Raw genomic sequence first — 18175 nt, 5'->3', positions numbered from 1 at the left:
CATCAGGACCCCCTTCAGTTTGCTTATCGCTGTGGAGTTGGAGTTGAAGATGCCATCATACACCTGCTTCAACAAACCCACTGTCATCTGGACAAAGCCAGCAGCACTGTGAGGATCATGTTCTTTGATTTCTCCAGAACATTTAATACAATCCAACCTGATTTGCTTTGTCAGAAACTCAAGAAGACTCAGGTGGAGGCCTCAACAATCTCCTGGATCAAAGACTACCTGACAAACAGACCACAGTTTGTGAGACTGAAGGGTTGTGAGTCTAACCAGGTAGTCAGCAGCACAGGAGCACCACAGGGGACGGTACTCTCACCATTCCTCTTCACTCTGTACACCTCAGACTTCCAGAACAAGACAGACTCCTGTCATCTGCAGAAATACTCGGATGATTCTGCAGTTGTTGGTGGATCAGAGATGGAGAAGAAGCTGCGTACAGGAAGGAGGTGGACCGCTTTGTGGGATGGTGTGGAAACAATCATCTCATTTTGAACGTGACTAAAACAAAGGAGATGATTGTAGATTTTAAGAGAAACAGGAATAAGTCAAAAACTATTTCTATCATGGGAGAAGAAGTGGAGGTGGTGGAGGTGTATAAATACCTCGGTGTTCACCTGGACAACAGACTGGAGTGGAGATGCAACTGTGAAGCCATCTACAAGAAGGGACAGAGCAGACTGTACTTCTTGAGGAAGATTAGGTCCTTTGGTGTTTGCAGCAAGATGCTGCATATCTTCTATAAGTCTGTTGTGGAAAGTGTGATCTCTTCTGCCATCATCTGCTGGGGAAGCAGCATCAGAGCCAGGGACTTAAAAAAACTCAACAAGCTGATAAAAAAGGTTGGTTCTGTTCTAAGGACTCCTCTAGAACCTCTGGAGATCATTGTACAAAGAAGGATTCTTCATAAAATGAAGAACATTATGGAGAACCCTGAGCATCTTCTTCATTAGCCTGTTGTACAACAATGGAGTGTCTTCAAATGTGCTGTAAGAAAGACGCTACAGGAGATCCTTCCTGCCCACAGCCATCAGCATCTACAACGGCTCTGAAGAAACCTGCAGAATATGAGCTATAACAACATTTAATTTATCTTTGGGATTAATAATAGATTTTTGACTTGAATTGAAAATGACCCCTAAAATTGCTTGAATGTGTTGTAAAAGTATGTTGCTATGCTAATTGAATAAAATGAGGCTGCTTGAGGTATCTAGCCACCAATCAGTGGTATGGACTGCTTTTAGCTGGAAGTATGAAATTCCAAGTTCCAAAAAGCAACATGAATGCCCCCCTGTAGTTGTCAGAGCAACCCCAACCTCAAAATCTAATATGGATGCTGTTTGAATAAAATGCAAAGAATGTTGCACTATTTATTTGCTCGTCCTCTGGCTTGAATCTTATTAAATCAGTCTGTCAAATAGATCTGTCCACTATCTGTTGGTGAATGTTTCTTTGGTGTTTTTCATGCAGAAACCGCAGTGAGATGCTTTGTCATAGCCTTGTGTTACTATTGACCACACAAACAATTTGTATCTGCTTAATTTAAAGTTAAGTTAAAAGAGAAAGCTCTGAGTGATGCTCAGTGAAGAGGCATTTGGGAGAGCGAAGACAAAAGACCTGGAATTCCCATCATTCACAGTTAAGAGTCAGGTTCCAACTTCCTGATCAAACGTAATGCAGCATTACCGACAAATTAAAGGTACTGGGTTGTTTATGTCTTTGTTTCTGCTTTCATCGTTCCTCAGCCCTTACATGGGGCACATGGACTTGGTGCTGTGCTTTGGGTCAGTGTCCTGCTTCAGAACCTAACTGAGCCTGATCTTAACGTCACAAATTGCTGGTCGGACATTCTTCTTCAAGATTTTCTGCTGAAGAGCAGAGTTCATGGTTCCATCAGTTACAGCAAGAAATCCAGGTCCTGAAGAAACAAAGCAGCCACAAACCATCACACTACCACCACCGTGTCTGACTGTAGGTATAATGTTCTGTTTATTAAATGTATATGTTTAACACCAGTTCATTCATTCATTCATCTTCTATACCGCTTATTCTACAGGTCCTTCTCAAAATATTAGCATATTGTGATAAAGTTAATTATTTTCCATAATGTAATGATGAAAATTTAACATTCATATATTTTAGATTTATTGCACACTAACTGAAATATTTCTGGTCTTTTATTGTCTTAATACGGATGATTTTGGCATACAGCTCATGAAAACCCAAAATTCCTATCTCACAAAATTAGCATATTTCATCCGACCAATAAAAGAAAAGTGTTTTTAATACAAAAAACGTCAACCTTCAAATAATCATGTACAGTTATGCACTCAATACTTGGTCGGGAATCCTTTGGCAGAAATGACTGCTTCAATGCGGCGTGGCATGGAGGTAATCAGCCTGTGGCACTGCTGAGGTCTTATGGAGGCCCAGGATGCTTCGATAGCGGCCTTTAGCTCATCCAGAGTGTTGGGTCTTGAGTCTCTCAACGTTCTCTTCACAATATCCCACAGATTCTCTATGGGGTTCAGGTCAGGAGAGTTGGCAGGCCAATTGAGCACAGTGATACCATGGTCAGTAAACCATTTACCAGTGGTTTTGGCACTGTGAGCAGGTGCCAGGTCGTGCTGAAAAATGAAATCTTCATCTCCATGAAGCTTTTCAGCAGATGGAAGCATGAAGTGCTCCAAAATCTCCTGATAGCTAGCTGCATTGACCCTGCCCTTGATAAAACACAGTGGACCAACACCAGCAGCTGACATGGCACCCCAGACCATCACTGACTGTGGGTACTTGACACTGGACTTCTGGCATTTTGGCATTTCCTTCTCCCCAGTCTTCCTCCAGACTCTGGCACCTTGATTTCCGAATGACATGCAGAATTTGCTTTCATCCGAAAAAAGTAGTTTGGACCACTGAGCAACAGTCCAGTGCTGCTTCTCTGTAGCCCAGGTCAGGCGCTTCTACCGCTGTTTCTGGTTCAAAAGTGGCTTGACCTGGGGAATGCGGCACCTGTAGCCCATTTCCTGCACACACCTGTGCACGGTGGCTCTGGATGTTTCTACTCCAGACTCAGTCCACTGCTTCCGCAGGTCCCCCAAGGTCTGGAATCGGCCCTTCTCCACAATCTTCCTCAGGGTCCGGTCACCTCTTCTCGTTGTGCAGCGTTTTCTGCCACACTTTTTCCTTCCCACAGACTTCCCACTGAGGTGCCTTGATACATCACTCTGGGAACAGCCTATTTGTTCAGAAATTTCTTTCTGTGTCTTACCCTCTTGCTTGAGGGTGTCAATAGTGGCCTTCTGGACAGCAGTCAGGTCGGCAGTCTTACCCATGATTGGGGTTTTGAGTGATGAACCAGGCTGGGAGTTTTAAAGGCCTCAGGAATCTTTTGCAGGTGTTTAGAGTTAACTCGTTGATTCAGATGATTAGGTTCATAGCTCGTTTAGAGACCCTTTTAATGATATGCTAATTTTGTGAGATAGGAATTTTGGGTTTTCATGAGCTGTATGCCACAATCATCCGTATTAAGACAATAAAAGACCTGAAATATTTCAGTTAGTGTGCAATGAATCTAAAATATATGAATGTTAAATTTTCATCATTACATTATGAAAAATAATGAACTTTATCACAATATGCTAATATTTTGAGAAGGACCTGTATAGTGGGTCACAGGGGAACTGGTTCACAGCGATGGCCAGTTTGACGTGTCCAGGGTGTACCCTGCCTCTCGCCTGTAAACTGCTGGAGATAAACACCAGCTCCCCCGTGTTTAACACCAATCCACAGACTATTTTCCCACAAGTCTTGAGGACCATCAAGATGTTTTTGGTAAATCGGTGAGACTTTGTGTTATTTTGGGTCATCAGTGGTTCTGGCCTTGAAACTCTCCCATTGAGGCCATTTTTGCCCAGTCTGTCTTTCTTATTGTTGAACCATGACCTCTGACCTTAAATGAGTTATTGAGGCCTGCAGAGCTTTAGATTTTGTTCTGGGTTCTTCTGTGACCTTCTGGATGTGTCGACAATGCACTCTTGGAGTAATTTTAGTAGGACAGTCTGTTTTTTTCACCTCTGGATAATGGTTTCATTGTGGTTCTTTGGAAGCATTAGGAATGGCTTTATGACCCTGTCCCGACTGGTAGATGTCAGGGACCTTGTTTTTATTCTGTTCTTGGATTTCAGAGATTTGGACATGATGTGTTGCTTTTGGAAATCTTTTAGCCTACTTCATGTTGTCAGGCAAGTTCTATTTATTTAAGTGGTTTCTTGATTCTTCCAGTCAAGCAGTAATCAGGTATGTGTCGGCTATTCAAGTTGAACCAGGATATAGGACCAGGTTGGCATGGACTGCATTTCAAATGAAATCATTTGGAAACATGATTTTGCTCAGTACATTTCCAGAACACACCTCCACCTATGCCAGCTCTCCCTCACCTGCTCTCTATTCTCCCTACAGATCACAAGGTCATCCACAAACACGATAATTTATGGGTCTCCTGCAGGATCTACCCATCTCCATGGCAAACAGGAGGAGGTCTAGGCTGATCCTTGTTTAAATCCGGTCTTCGCCTTGGACCCATCGGTCATGGCTACCACAGCTCACTGCAGTCTCTGTCCTTCTACATGTTATCTGTCAAATGTGTCACTTTTCTTTTGACCTTCTCCATCAACTCTCTCAAAACAATCACTGAATCTGTGAAACTTTCTCCCATTGCTAATCAAAATAGACCCAAATGCTCCTGATAACAGTTGGGTTGAGAAAATGATGAAGTCAAAAGAATAAAAACATAATGCATATAGTTTCTCTCACAACTGGCCTCCAGTTTCATTAGTTTCTTCTGGTAAAATCATATTGTGAGTTTTAGAAGAAAGCTGCCTTATAGCAAATATATTCACATAAAAAAGTCAAAGAAAAATTTAATTTCTGTTCATTTTGGGAAATTAACAGAGCCAACTTGCAAAAGAATATATTTAAATAACCAGAAGACAACTGAACTGTAAAGTGGGACACCAGAGTGTTATATGCACCAAAAACAAAAGCTGTTTTGTCTTGACAGAAGAACGAACCTCGGAGAGAAGTAAGCTTGTCAGTACTTTTAGTCTGAGTAGCTCATCAGTTCTTGTTGCGGCTTGCCAACACAGCAGCGCTCGAGGTGCTGCAAGGCTGTGAGTCTGTCACGAGAGGAGCGGACAGCGTCTCGCATGGGTAACTGGATCTGCATGCTGTATATATAGTCTGCTGTACTGAGCTGCTGCTGAGGAAGGTGTGTATCTGCAGCAGATTTTATTCTTAAACATGAGTCGGGAAGGCTATTTTTGAAACTATGCTTCTTTGACTTACTTTTTAACTTGTCTGTATCTTGTCTGACATATAGTTTGGCAGTCAAACTTCTGACTTTTATCATTAAAATCTGTCACCCATTTAATATGTCTCAATATCTACTAAAAACATACTGACAGGACCTTGGATTTGGAGATCATATGTGTGCATCAGCTTAGGCATAGCGCATGAAAAACAACTGGATCACATCGAAAAAGTGGCGATGCTTCCCTTGTTCATTAGATTAAGGTTGCATTGAGTGCATATTTAGGAATAGTATTCTGGTTGAATTTAACTACAGAATCCGTCCTTATCGTGCAGAATGAGAAATGTTCCCATCGGTACTGAGACTCCAGATCCCACCTGTGGTTCAAGTCATGAGCGTCACTATCACAGTACCAGGCAGAAAGGCTGGTAAAGACTTAGCCATAGAGACAACCCTTTAATTGTTTTTCCAAGCAAGTTGTGATAAAAGACTCAAATCATGGGACATGTCCTAGTTTATAGTTGCACTGGTGCACTCAACATTTCACACACCTGTTCAAGCACGAGTTTAGCAATCTGAATGCCACTGGAAAACAGAAAGGGATGAGCTTCATCTCTGACTGGCTCTGACACCTTCAGACAGAGAGAAGGTTAAAATTGCATCTTGCAGGAATTTATCACAATACGCAGAACAAAATCAAGTGATACATATTTTTGTAAATGCTGTGCTGCTTGTTAATATTTTTAAATCCACTCATACGTTACACAGTCAGCAGAGTTAACACGTCCATCTCTCTGCCCAGGCCCAATATCTAACGCTCGCTCAGTATCGGAGGAAATTATGAATGTGATGATGAATCAATCCGCAGACATATATCTATGGGCAAGTGCATTAGTGGAGCAGGTGTGATAAGAAGCGGTCTTTTTATTAAATCTATATACGTACTCATACTCGTATTTGTCCTCTTCCGCTTTATCCGAGACCGGGTCGTGGGGGCAGCACACTCAGCAGAGACGCCCAGACGTCCCTCTCCCCAGACTCCTCCTCCAGCTCCTCCAGGGGGGAGCCCAAGGCGTTCCCAGGCCAGCCGAGAGACATAGTCCCTCCAACGTGTCCTGGGCCTCCTCCCGGTGGGACGTGCCTGGAACACCTCCCGAGGAAGGCGTCCAGGAGGCATCCGGTATAGATGCCCGAGCCACCTCAATTGGCTCCTCTCGATGTGGAGGAGCAGCGGCTGTACTCCAAGCCCCTCCCGGATGGCCGAGCTCCTCACCCTATCTCTAAGGGAGAGCCCGGCCACCCTACGGAGGAAGCTCATTTCAGCCGCTTGTATCTGGGATCTCGTTCTTTCGGTCATGACCCAAAGTTCATGGCCATAGGTGAGGGTAGGAACGTAGACCAACCGGTAAATCGAGACTTTCGCATTTTGGCTCAGCTCTCTCTTCACCACAACGGACCGGCACAGTGCCCCCATTACTGCGGCAGCCGCACCGATCCGTCTGTCGATCTCCTGCTCCATTCTTTCCTCACTTGGGAACAAGACCCCGAGATACTTAAACTCCTCCACTTGAGGCAGGAACTCCCCTCCAACCTGAAGAGGACAAGCCACTCTTTTCCGGTCGAGAACCATGGCCTCGGACTTGGAGGAGCTGATCCTCATCCCAGCCACTTTACACTTGGCTGCGAACCGCCCCAGCGCATGCTGTAGGTCTTTGCTAGAGGGGCACGAGGGACACAGTCGAATTCTTTCTCCAGGTCCACAAAACACATGTGGACCAGTTGGGCAAACTCCCATGAACCCTCGAGTACCCTGTAGAGGGTATAGAGCTGGTCCAGTGTTCCACGACTGGGACGAAAACCACACTGCTCCTCCTGAAGCCAAGGTTCGAATATTGGCCGGACTCTCCTCTCCAATACCCTGGCGTAGGCCTTACCAGCGAGGCTGAGGAGTGTGATCCCCCTGTAGTTGGAACACACCCTCCGGTCCCCCTTCTGAAGGGGACCACCACCGCAGTCTGCTAGTCCAGAGGCACTGTCCCCGACCGCCAAGCAATGTTGAAGAGGCGTGTCAACCATGACAGCCCTACAACATCCAGATACTTGAGGTACTAAGGGTGGATCTCATCCACCCCCGAAGCCCTGCCACTGCAGAGTTTTTTAACCACCTTGGGGACTTCAGCCTGGGTGATGAAAGAGTCCAACCCCGAGTCCCCAGCCTCTGTTTCCACCAGGGAATGCATGATGGCAGGATTGAGGAGATCCTCGAAGTACTTCTTCCACCACCCAATAATGTCCCCAGTCGAGGTCAGCAGCTCCCCACCCTCACTGTAAACAGTGTTGGCGAAGCACTGCTTCCCCCTCCTGAGGCGCCGGACGGTTTGCCAGAATCGCTTCGAGGCCAACCGGTAGTCCTTCTCCATGGCCTCACTGAACTCCTCCCAGGTCCGAGTTTTTGCCTCTGCCGCCGCCCGGGCCGCAGCACGCTTGGGCTCACGGTACCCGTCAGCTGCCTCAGGAGTCCCACAAGCCAACCGCAGCCGATAGGACTCCTTCTTCAGCTTGACAGCGTCCCTTACTGCCGGTGTCCACCACCGGGTTCGTGGATTGCCGCCGCGACAGGCACCGCAGACCTTACGGCAGCAGCAACAGGCGACAGCATTGACAGTAGATGCGGAGAACATGGTCCACTCGGACTCTATGTCTCCAACATCCCACGGAATCTGTTCAAAGCTCTCCCGGTTAGTTTTATATTTTACCTTTAGTGATGAGTTCCACATTTTTGAGGTTGGAAGGCCTCCTTGCCATCACCCTAATCTTTAGCAGTTTCAAAGGATTCTCCCCCCGTTTCAAGTCTGAAATCTGGCTGGCCTGCTCTAAAATGTTAACATTGCCTCCAGTCAGAAGAAATATGCTGGTTAAATTAAAAGATTATTTTAAACCTAAATCTGCCAGGGGTATGAATACTTTTGCTCTTAACTGTAGCCCAAAAACCTGACCCAGTTTCACCGGTTCTGTCTGGAGGAATGGGCCAAAATTCCAGCAAATTACTGCGAGAAGCTTGTGGAAAAACCCAACAGTTTTAAGGTAATTCTACCTAATAGACTGCTATGCAAAAATTAGGTCAGAAATAATCCTTTATGAAATCATTGCTCTCATTATTCTGGCATTAAGCAAATATAAAACTATGGTGAAGCAATACTTTACATTTGGCCTACAAATTTAGAAAACACATTGTCAAACTGACCAAAAGCAAAAGTAAAATTCTTCAAAATAAAACAGGACATGTAATAAATTACATTAATTTCACAATCAGTGTAATTTGGCATACTCTTTGACCTTTATATTGTTTTAAATTATGGGTGTAAAGGCAAATTAATAAAATCTCTTGCTTGTCCAAGATCATAACATGGTTCTGGTGTTGACTCCATCCCTTCCCGCAGTGGTCTACTTCCAGAAACAGATGCACTGTGTGTTTCCCTGCTCTGAGAGGTTCCTATTGTTGGAGAGTAAAAACAGCAAAAGTGTCCCTGCCAGGTCAGGGGTCGAATCGAGCAAAAAGACACCAAGTTCCACATGACCTTTTAAATAAGTGCAATGTGATACAGAGCACAGGTCAGCAGTCAAATGCTGAAAACAGGCCTGCATGTTGACACACACACTTTGACCCCTACTGAGTCCAGCCTGTGCCCTCTCCCTGAGCAGGTCGTGTGCTGGGATACCTGAAGCTCCCTGGGAAGGACGATATGCGGCAGACTGTTGTTGATGTACAGGCAGGTGCAACAAATCCAGCAGGTATAAGTATATTTCCACCTGTACTTAATACAATATAGCAAAAAAAACCTTTTAGTCTAACATGCATTTAATAGTCAAGTTGAAACCTGGCTTCAAGACAAGCCTGTAAGAAAAAAAGGCATAAAAAAATTATCGACACTGAAACAAATTAAACAAATATCTGCCTATAAATATTATTTTCTTATTTTTCTGCAGTCTTGTAGCCCAATCTGACTAAAACATGAGGTATAAGGAAGCAACACATAACTAAAGTGATCCATGAGGTGATCAACCTCATGGAATGACGATGCTCATGACAAGCAGAAACACGTTTTATTTAGTCAGCATAAAATTCCTACTATAACTATCTACATCCTGTCTAAGATGTTCATTCTTAACTACTTCGGACAACCCCAGCTTAAAGTCCCTTTGGATGGTGGTCAGTTGGAGTCAGAACTGGTTTGGAGGCCTATTTAGGGGGATCCACTGGTTTTTCACATTATTGATCCTGGTCTTTGGTTTCATTTTTCACATAATGGGGAATCTGTGAGCCATTTTTAATCTGAAGAACATATAGTGCTAACTTTGTTGTTTCTGTTATGGCCGACCCTGTAATTCACATAGTTTTTCTTTGTTTTTGTCTTCAACCTTCGGGCTAGATTACATTTAAGCCCAACAAAAGCACTCAGGGATCAGACTGGAGGTTTGCCTAACCCTGCTCCTGCTTCACAGTCTGATTTGGTTGTTTAAAGAGTGTGACTGTGTGTTTTGACCACAAGCTTTTCAGCTCCATTTGCGCAGGCCACAGCTGAGTTCATCCAAAGTAATCAACATGGGGCAATAACGACCCAACGCACTTCGTCAATCTCGCCGTAAATGTTTCTAAAATAAACACAAACTATTGTTACCGTCCTCGTCCATCTGTCTCAATAAAGGGCTGCCCACAAGCAAAGAAAACAGCACATGGAAGGCAGCAGCTTGTGTTTGAGACTTATGCAGCACTCGTTGACAACCAGAAACCTCAACATGTCCTAATAAGTGTGTTCAGAAGAGGATGTTCCAGTCGAACAGGAATGCTGAACTCCTTGCAGGAGTCAGTTGCGCTGAAGTTTTGAACAAAATCCATCGGAAGATGTCTGCCTAAACAAACATGCTGGTTGAATTTGTGAATCTGCTCACAGTGAATCAAATCTGACGCCAGCCCCATCAGAGATACCTAATAAATCTGCCCCTCTTCATGTCATCACCCAGCTCTTTGCTGTCATTTTTATAGTGAGAGTCTTGCTGCATGACGCCCAGTTTTACACCCCCATTTTGCTTCCTCAGGCCAAAACATAGCACACATCTCCAGTTTGGGATGTACTTACTGCTCTTTCACTTTAAATACAAAGTTTTATCTGTCCTCAAAACCATCAAACCACTTCCAGGTGCATGATCCCAGGAAATGTCAGAGGACTTCTTTTTGCTCCGGGCTGCCAGAGGTTTTCTTGTAAGCTGGTTTAGAAAATGAATGCCTTTATGTTTAGGTTTCGAGCAGCTGAATAATGTACTGTGTAATTATATCCTCTGCCAAATCCTCTGTGTCCACTCAGGCCAGTGTGTGCTTCTCTGCAGCCCTGCAGTCACATGTGGAGCTCTGACCCAATCAGAAATCAAACCCACTCTTTAATCACACAAACCAGACAGCTCATATCCAGGGGAAAGGTTCTGTGCCTGCAGTTCAGTAAAAAACCCTCACCCAATAACTGGGATGCGTTTTAGGTCAACCAAATTGTTTCTCTGCAGTTGTGCCTCTGAAAAATTGCCGTCTTGCCTGGAGGAAAACATCTCTGTTCAGTATATGAGAGGTAGATTTCTAAAATGCAGAGATACTTGCTGCATGAGTGATGAAGTGAAGAACCTGTAATTAATGTTGAATAAATCATATTTCACCATTTGATAAATTGTGGGCTTCATGCTTGTCTCCATCTAAGGCTGTGCTAATGTCATAAATCACTGAAAAGGCTCTGTTTTGTTGTGTTTTAACAAACATGATTATTCTTTTAAACCTTAAACTGGGTCTTAATATATGCTCAATACAGTATAACCCAGTTCAGGTCTAATCAGTTCACTAGGGATGGTCAAATGAAGATAGGCTCCTTAAAAACAGTGAAATAGCCCTTTATTTTAGCTTTATCGTGGATCAAATCCCAACATCAGACAGACGGATCTCACAATGGAGAAATTAACTTGTTCCAGCAGCTCTTAGTGACAAACAATTAGGGTGCAGATAGTCATGAAGAAATGTGCAATCAAAAAAGAACAAGTTAAATGTGCAAAAACAAGTAGTGATAATAGAATAGAATAAAATAAAATAAAATAATTTTATTCTAATATTACTACTTGTTTTTGCAGATCAGCAAAATAACGTAACTTAAAATAACTTACACTACTGGTAAAAGTTTTAGAACGCCTTTCTCATTTACTGGTTTTCTTTATGTTTATAACTATTTCCATTGTCCGTAGATTCTCACTGAAGGCATCAAAACTGTGAATGAACACATATGGAATTAAGATGCAAGGAAAAAATTGTGAAATAACTTTAAATATGTTTTATATTTTAGATTCCTCAAAGTAGCCGCCCTATGCTGTGATGACTGAAATATTAACCTTTGACCTTCTCTCAATGAACGTCTAGGAAGTTATTTCAAGACTCTCTGGAAACCATCTCAGGTGACCACCTCATGAAGATCATGGAGAGAACGCCAAGAGAGCAAAAGCAGTCATCAGAGCAAAGGGAAGAATCTAAAATATAAAAATATTTAGAGTTATTTCACACTTTTTGTTTACTACATATTTTCATGTGTCTTCATTCATCTTTTTGATGCCTTTGGTGAGAAACTACAATGTAAATAGTCATGAAAATAAAGAGACCCATTGAGTGAGAAAGTGTATCTAAAACTTTTGACAGGTAGTGTGTGTACAGTAAAAAATATTCCCATCCGTGGAATACAATGCTGTTTTAGCAGATATCAACTGTCTTGGTGGACTGATGCAGCCGACAGCCTCACCCAACATATGACAGACATCGTTCTGCTGAGAAAACAGCGACAGTCTCTGCTGAAAGTTTAGACATTTAATATCTGCTAATGTTGGGCTGGATCCCCAGGATACAGACATTTTCAACTGGAACTGTTGCAGTTGAATAAAATCAGCTAAAACTGATTCTTCTCACTAGTTATCAGCTCCACAACTCAGTATTTCTTCACTGAGCGCTGATAAAATTTCTACAGCCAGACAAACCAATCATGCAGAATGAGAGCCTCTGATTTTATATTTTAACTTCAATCTTGAGTTTCTTTGAATTATTATTGATTCCAAAAATCACAGAATAGTGATAGTGATAATTATTGGCCCTGGTGTTCATTAACTTGGTGGGAAAGTCTGTTGTTTTCTGCTGAATAGAACAGGTGGTCTAACATGAACTGGCTTTCCTCTGTATTTCTCTGTTAGCTCTTTTCTAACAGTTTGATGACTGAATCAGGAGGTTCTTGTTTGTGATGTTAAACCTTTAGCTCTTTATTTCAACAGAACACATTGTTAATGACATTTGTGTCTGTTTTCATCTATTTATATAAGTCAGACATTTTGCCTGGGGCGGAAGTTTAATGCAGATGTTTGTTTATGACGTTCTAGATGAGAGTGTGAGCTGAACGTGACAGTCTGAAGACAATGTTTGAACGTGTTTAAAGAGAACCCGAGGAGTTCTCCATGTGAAATTTCAAATATTTGTTTATGAGACCGGGCCAGTTGCCTTCATGTACACAGCCATATTCCCACACACACAACGCAAAGACTTCATTTGTCCCACTGACTGCATGCAAACATCAGAAATAACATGAGGAAATAAAAACAGCCTTATGTTGTTCTAAAACATTTCATAATGAAAGCCACCAAATACATCAATGTTATTAAAGTACTGTTTATCCTTGTTTTGTCCAGCTAGGAGCTCCACTCAGAAGGTTGCATCCTCTCATCGTGGGCATGAATGTCTTGATTTTGAGCTTCAATGATTTATTTGAATTGTTCTTTTTCTGTCGGGGTTTTGGAGTCTGTCTTTGTTTTTTGTTTTTTTTGCCTGCTGCTTACACTTTTCCACCACTAGAAGCCGTCTGAGCTCCGGAAGTGAGAAGGAACAGGTGCTCGTAATTTCTCATCAGAGAGGAGGAGGATAAGAGAGCAGCTCGCCAGCACTCCTATGCCTGATTGGTTGCCTATTGTGGTAACAAATGCCAGCCAAACCTACCTTAGCTTTCTGAAGCTCCTTTGTGATTCCTAGTAACCCGCCTCGTCTCTATGTTTTTCTCCAGGCTTGACTCCAGTCCGGCTACGGCTCTGTTGATCCCTCGTTGTGCTGATTTCCTCGTCTCAAGTTCCAAGTGAAGTTCAGAGATTCCGTTTCTGGCTTGCGACTGCTAAAACCTCCTCCTTTCTGGCTCAAGACCCATGGGTACCCTGTCCACCCTCTGACGTTCTTACCTCCAAGCCCCCCTAACCCTAACCCACCTATACTTGTCATTCAGTAAGAAACAAACCCCAGAAAAACCTCACCACTGTGTGTGCTGTGTGAAGGAACTTAACCCTTCCTAACAGGGCACTTCGTTCTCAGACTGCAGGTTTACTGGTGGTTCCTAGAGTCTCTAGAAGTAGAATGGGAGGCAGATCCTTTAGTTATCAGGCTCCTCTCCTGTGGAACCAGCTCCCAGTTTTAGTCCGTGAGGCAGACACCCTGTCTACTTTTAAGGCTAGGCTTAAAACTTTCCTTTTTGATAAAGCTTATAGGTAGAGTGGCTTAGTTTGGAGAAAAGGGGGGAGTCAGGTTTAGCCTAAACTGGCTCAGTTATGGTTGAGGTGCAAACACACCCTCCATTTCTGCTACCTGTGTGACCCCTTCTCTTTTCCAATGGTTATAATCAGTCTGACAGAGAGGTATCCCAATCATTGTGGTTTTTAGTATAACAATGACCCTTTGTGGGGTCCCTTGAGACGACATTGTTCTAAATAAGCGCCGTTTAACTAAATAATCTGAACTGAAACTTTCTGTGTAGTTATGCTGCTATAGGCTTAGGCTGCTGGAGGACATAATGACCACTTTAACCCTCTTCGCTACATTCTCACGCTACTCTCCAATTTTGCATTATTTGCTGTTATTTCAGCTTTTAACTTTGTTCTCTCTCTTTTCTCTTCCTAGAAGCTACACCTGGCCTGGCTCTGTGTCTACCTGTGACACCTTTCTGGAGAGGGGAATCGTCAAAGCTTCTGCTGGCAATATCATAATGCTCACCCTCTACCGATGATCCACATAGCCCTGTCTTTTAGTGTTTAACCCTTTCTCTCTCCTAGACATGGCTACTGACTGAGCTTCTACTGTAACTAACTCTATGTGCTCTCTTTCAGACTCTAACCTTGAAAACTGGCTCAGAGTTTATCTGTTCTTTCTTTCTAGGTGAAACGACTAAAGGAGCTACATCCATTAACATTTACTTTTCCTTCCCATAGAAAGTACTCCTGGATCAGTGCTTCTTTGTTCTCTTTGTGTCTCTGCTCTGTTCTCTCTAACCTCCAGTCGGTCGTGGCAGATGGCCGCTCACACTGAGCCTGGTTCTGGTTCTGCTGGAGGTTTCTTCCTGTTAAAAGGGAGTTTTTCCTCTCCACTGTCGCTACATGCATGCTCAGTATGAGGGATTGCTGCAAAGTCAACGCCAGTCACTGTCCACTGTCTCTACATGCTCATCCAGGAGGAGGGAATGCTGCAAGTCACTGACTGGATGCAATCTGCTGGGTTTCCTTAGATAGAAAAACCTTTTATCCAATTTGACTAAAAAGCTAACTCCGACTGCACTATTCAATGGTTAGGATTAATTGGAATGTATGTATGTTGTGAAGTGCCTTGAGACGACATGTGTTGTGAATTGGCGCTATATAAATAAAACTGAATTGAATTGAACTTAACCCTGTATGCTGAGTGAAGGATCTAGTGGATTACAACTTCAAGCAAGCACAGAATTCATCCATCCGACCCCGCTTTGTCTCCCTCTCATACAAAGCTCCATCCATCCAACCAGTAAGTCAGAAAGAGCTCATCAAGAAAATCTGATAAGTATTTCCCATCACTTACCAAGCCTTCTCTCCACACAGTGGGTCCATTCCAGTTCCTGTTAGCATATCGATTCATCAAAATAAACTCTTTCACTTTTTCTCTGTCTCCTGAGTGTTCTCTGCATGTGGATCAAGTCAAACAAAAAGATGACAGAACACTCAGGCCAAATTGACCCAGCAGAGACTCTCAGGAGAACAATTTCAGAACACAGCCACCAGATCCAGTCCCACAAATCCACCCTCCAAGCATTATTTGAGCAACAGAAACAAACTAACATCCAGCTAGAACAAATGGCCTCTCTCCTACAGCAAACCCACCTTTCCAAGACTACCGCTCCATCAGTGGGCGCTGTAGGACCTCCTGCGTCACAGAAACTTCCTCCGGGACGTGACATAACTCCTCCTAACCCAGATAAGTTCTCTGGAGAGGTGGGTAATTGTCGTGGGGTTTTGCTTCAATGCTCCCTTGTGTTCAACCGGTCCCTGCACTCATTTTCTCATGACGATGCAAAGATATCTTACATTTTAGGGCTATTGACAGGTAAAGCTCTCCGTTGGGCAGAGGCCAGATTCCCACATTGCAACCAGTTTGGCAGTTCCTTTGAGAACTTTATCCAAGAATTTAAGTTAACCTTTTCTTCTGAGTCTGATCCAACTAATGAGAGTCGCCACATGTGGACACTGAAACAGCGAAATAGACCATTAATTGAATTCACTATAGAATTTTGAACCATGGCAGCAGCTTCGGGCTGGGATTCCAATGCAATTAAAGCTGCATTTTTTTCAATCCTTGGATGAAGCATTAAAAGATTAACTTTCTTTATTGGATGAACCCAAGGAACTCAATGACTTTATTGCAATGGCAACCCGCATTGACAACCGAATGAGGGACAGAAGAAGATCTCGATATGAAAGATTAACCATAAGACCACAAGCCAGCTCTGTGTCTCCTACCCACACCCCTCAGTCTCTGCCCGCTAACCACTCTGAACCTGAGCCCATGCAACTGGGACATGCCAGACTCACCCTGAAGAGTGACTGAGACGCAGAGAGTCAAAGTTATGTTTATCTTGTGGGTCCCCAGATCACTTTATCACCCATTGTTCACTACGGCCAAAAGATCGGGTCCGTCGGCAGTAGAAGGGGACCAGGCGGACCATTCTCACTTAAACCCTTCTCCCAGATTTACATTACCTGCTACCTTGTTTAATAACCAAGAAGCCTTAAAACTGTCTGCATTCATTGACTCAGGGTGTGAGCAGAATCTAATACACCAGTCATTGGTCAATCAAGCATGCATTGAGGTGGAACCACTCCAAACCCCGTTTCTGGTTCAAGCCTTAGATGGAAGGTCTCTTCACCGCATCACTCATGGCACCAAGAGTTTGGAACTTGTCCTTTCAGGCAATCACAGAGAGTAAATTTTTTTTATTTCCCATCCGTCACAATTCTCTAGTTTTAGGTTTTCCCTGGCTCCAAATACATAACCTACATTTAAACTGGTCTGAGTTACGTGTTACTTACTGGTCCGCTAAATGCCTCTCTTCTTGTTTATAGTCAGCTGTCTCCCCTAAGTCGTCTCTAGTGTGTTCTGTGGAGGACGAGCTGCCTGATCTAACTCAGATCCCTGAAGAATATCATGACCTAAGAACGGTGTTCAGTAAGTCCAAAGCTCAGACCCTTCCACCTCATCGACCATACGATTGTGCTATTGACCTCCTTCCTGGAGCACCCCTGCCCACAAGCAAACTCTATAACATCTCTCAATCCGAACATCAGACTATGGAAAAATGCATCTCTGAATCTTTAGCAGATGGAACCATTCGCCCATCCTCATCTCCATTAGGAGCTGGATTTTTCTTTGTGGGAAAAAAGGATGGATCCCTCCATCCCTGCATTGATTATACAGGTTTGAACCAAATAACAATAAAAAATAAATATCCTCTGCCCTTACTATCCTATGCTTTGAACCAGTCCAGAATTCAACCATCTTCACCAAATTAGACCTAAGTAACGCCTACCATCTTGTCCGAATCTGAGAGGGAGACGAGTGGGAAACCGCCTTCAAGACACCACTTGGTCACTTCGAGTATCTGGTAATGCCGTTCGGCCTCAGCAATGCATCTGCAGTCTTCCAAGCCCTAGGTAATGATATCCTCCGTGAACACATTTGTCTTTGTATACCTTGACGACATACTAATTTACTCCAAAGATATCTCTGAACACTGCCATCACGTCCGTTTGATCCTTCAGCGTCTTCTGGAAAACCAACTGTTTGTAAAGGCAGAGAAATGCGAGTTTCACCAACCTTCCGTAACATTTTTGGGATTTATCCTTGAGGGTGGACAGGTTCACTCAGATCCGGAGAAAGTCAAAGCAGTGTTGGAATGGCCTGTCCCTGACTCTCACAAGCAACTTCAACGTTTCTTGGGCTTTGCTAATTTTATAGACGGTTTATTCGAAACTACAGCCAGACTGCAGCTCCCCTGAATGCTCTGACCTCATCCAAGACTCATTTCTGGTGGACCCCCGAGGCAGACGAAGCATTCAGTTCACTTAAGGAAAGGTTCTCTCAAGCCCCCATTCTGACCCATCCAGACTCAACCAAGCAGTTCATCCTCGAAGTGGATGCGTCAGATAACGTGTGGGGGCAGTCCTGTCTCAACGGTCCAGCAAAGATGATAAGGTTCACCCTTGTGCCTTTTTTTCCCCGCAGACAGTCCAGTGCTGAGCGTAACTACGATGTGGGGGACAGAGAACTGCTGGCTATTAAATTAGCCTTGAAGGAATGGAGGCATTGGAGGGAACCATTCACCCTGTATTTGAATGGACCGACCATAAAAACTTATCATACAGGTCCTTCTCAAAATATTAGCATATTGTGATAAAGTTCATTATTTTCCATAATGTCATAATGAAAATTTAACATTCATATATTTTAGATTCATTGCA

This window comes from Girardinichthys multiradiatus, chromosome 7 (assembly GCF_021462225.1).
Source record: "Girardinichthys multiradiatus isolate DD_20200921_A chromosome 7, DD_fGirMul_XY1, whole genome shotgun sequence".
Classification (NCBI taxonomy): domain Eukaryota; kingdom Metazoa; phylum Chordata; class Actinopteri; order Cyprinodontiformes; family Goodeidae; genus Girardinichthys; species Girardinichthys multiradiatus.
Note: the sequence above shows the minus strand (reverse complement) of the source record.